A 2,564-nucleotide genomic window follows, 5' to 3' on the forward strand; every position below is an offset into this window, starting at 1 on the left:
TGCTGATCCATTCACCAAGCAGCAGGGTATCACTCTTGGCCTAGTTGATATGGGCCGAGGAAGAACATTCATAGGCTCCCTGGCAGTCTGTCAGGGCCTCCATGTCTTTCTGGGTGTTAAGGAAGATGGTCATATCATCTGCATATACTGATAGCCGGAGCAGAGGGGCAATGGACAGGCCTATGGCTGATGGCAAGGCCACACCACTCAGGTGGTGCCTCAGTGCATGCAGAAGTAGCTCAATGGCCAGGGCATAGAGTATGCCCAACAGGGGACAGCCCTGATGGATGCCTCTGGATGCGGAGAATGGGGCACAGAGCATGGGGTACTTTGATTTGACAATCAAAGTCAAATGCCTCCAGGGTCTGAAAGAGGTAGGGGTGGTCCAGCCGGTCAAAGGCTTTCTCCTGATCCAGAGGGATGAGGCCAATGTCTAGGTCAAAATGTTCGCTGCCTGTAAGTAGGTCGCACAGCAGAAACAGGTTGTCTTGGATGGTTCTGCCTGGCACACAGTAGCTCTGCTCTGGCCCAGTGACGGAGGCCATGGCGGTGCGGAGGCAGGTCACCAGGATCTTGTAGTCCACTCACAGCAGAGAGACTGGCCACCAGTTCTTAATGCATCCGGTCTCCTTTCTTGGGCAGCAACGTTAGCACTGCATGGCAGCAGCTGATCAGCAGAACATTGTCCACAAGGCTCTCTTGGAAAATGTGAAGGAGACAAGGGCCGAAAAGAGGCCAGAAAGTCTTGTAAAACTCAGCAGATAACCCACCAAGGCCTAGGGCTTAGCCAGAGGTGAGGCCAGCTGTGGCAGTTGCCAGCTGTGCCAGAGACAATTCTTGATCAAGCTCACTGGCATCCAGGGCACAAGGGCATGGCAGGCCCACATGGAGTTCCTGTGTGGCCTCAGGGCAGGAGGGCTCAGCTGCAAACAGGTCATGATAGAAGGTGATGACCTGCTCATTTACTTCACCTGGGTCAGTGATTACCTGGCCCTCAGGGAGCATGAGGTGATCTAAGACTTTGCTCACTGCCTGCCATCACTCCAGGTTGAAGAAGTGGGTTGGGGCATCTGTTTCAGCCAGTTCTTGGCAGCAGGCGTGGATCCTCCCTCCACGGGCCGCACTCTACATGAAGTCAAGTGGGCATTTCCTACAGAACCAGAAGCTCTTGCGCAGCCCAGCTTCACTGCCAGCAGCCAACAGGGCAGCCTCGAGCTCTACCACATCTTCCTCCAGCTCTCCAATACGGCGGCGCAGTTCATTTGTGGTCAGCTGCATGTACTGCTGGCAAAAAGCCCAGATCTGCATCTTGCCCACATCCCACCATAGCTTCCAGGAGGAGTAATTCAGTCTTGTGGCCTCCCAGCCCTGCCAAAAGTTGGAAAAGCAGTCCCAGAAGTAAGAGTCTTGAAGCAGGCTGATGTTGAAGCACCAATAGGGTGCTCACATGCAGGTTCTCCCTGGCAGGCTCAATTCACAGCAAGCCAGGCCATGATCTGACAGGCCTGAGGGAATAATGTGGCCACTGCATAGGAGTGGAAGATGGTGCCTGGTGACATAAAAGCAGTTGAGGCGGGCCACAGTGAGACCACTGGCACTCATCCTGACCCAGGTGTACTGGTGCACCTCAGGGTAGAGGGCTTGCCAAACATCAACGAGGCCTGCAGTCTCCAAGATGGACTGCAGCCTACAGGATGAAGGCAGGTGAGTCTCAGGCCCTGTACTGGTGAGTGGGGTGTCAGTGGTATAATTAAAATCCACACCTATGAGGAGCAGGTCATCATCCTCATTAACATCTCGCAAAAGGGCAGCCAAGTTCTCAAAGAATTGACCCTCTCCTGGCAATCAGTAGGTGCATAAATGTTGAGGACTAGCAGGTAGTGTTGTGCTAGGGTGATGCAGTCAACAGGCAGCCAGGCACAATCTTCCATGCCACCGCCGTGTCATGCTGTAGTTGTGACAATAGAAGAGTTGCAACCCCAGTGTTAAGGTTGGTGCCATGACTCAAGAACAAGTTGCCTCACCAGGCAGCGTGCCAGGTCAACTGGTTGAGCCTGTCACAATGTGACTCCTGGAGGAAGGTGACAGCCAGCCACTTCTGGTGCAGAAGCTCCAGGATGGCCTCCCATTTCACCGGATTTCATCTGCCATTGATGTTAAAAGTGCCAATGGGTGTGGCTGCCATGGGTGTGGGTATAGGAGAGGAAGAGTGAGGTAAGGTGTAGGTAGAAGAGCGAGCCCCTGAGAGCAGAGGAAAAAGCAGAGAAAAGTTGTAAAAAGTCCTATCATGCCCTACTCTACTCCAGGGACCCCACTAGGCCCCACTTGTCTCTCACCACCTGTGCAAGCTTCTCCAGATGATAAGCCATCTGCCGAGTGCCTAGATCTTTTTACATAAGTTTGGGTACAGCTCTGGCAGCCTTGACAAAACCTTTAGGATCTGTGCACCATTGGATGATGTACCCCACTATGTTCTTCTGTCCTTTGGTCTGTTTCAAAAAGTTTAGGAAACCCCCATAGTCAGGACCGACCTAGGCGGGGTCTGCCAACACGGGCTGGACATT

Source organism: Alligator sinensis, unplaced genomic scaffold (assembly GCF_000455745.1).
Source record: "Alligator sinensis unplaced genomic scaffold, ASM45574v1 scaffold1215_2, whole genome shotgun sequence".
NCBI classification, from domain to species: domain Eukaryota; kingdom Metazoa; phylum Chordata; order Crocodylia; family Alligatoridae; genus Alligator; species Alligator sinensis.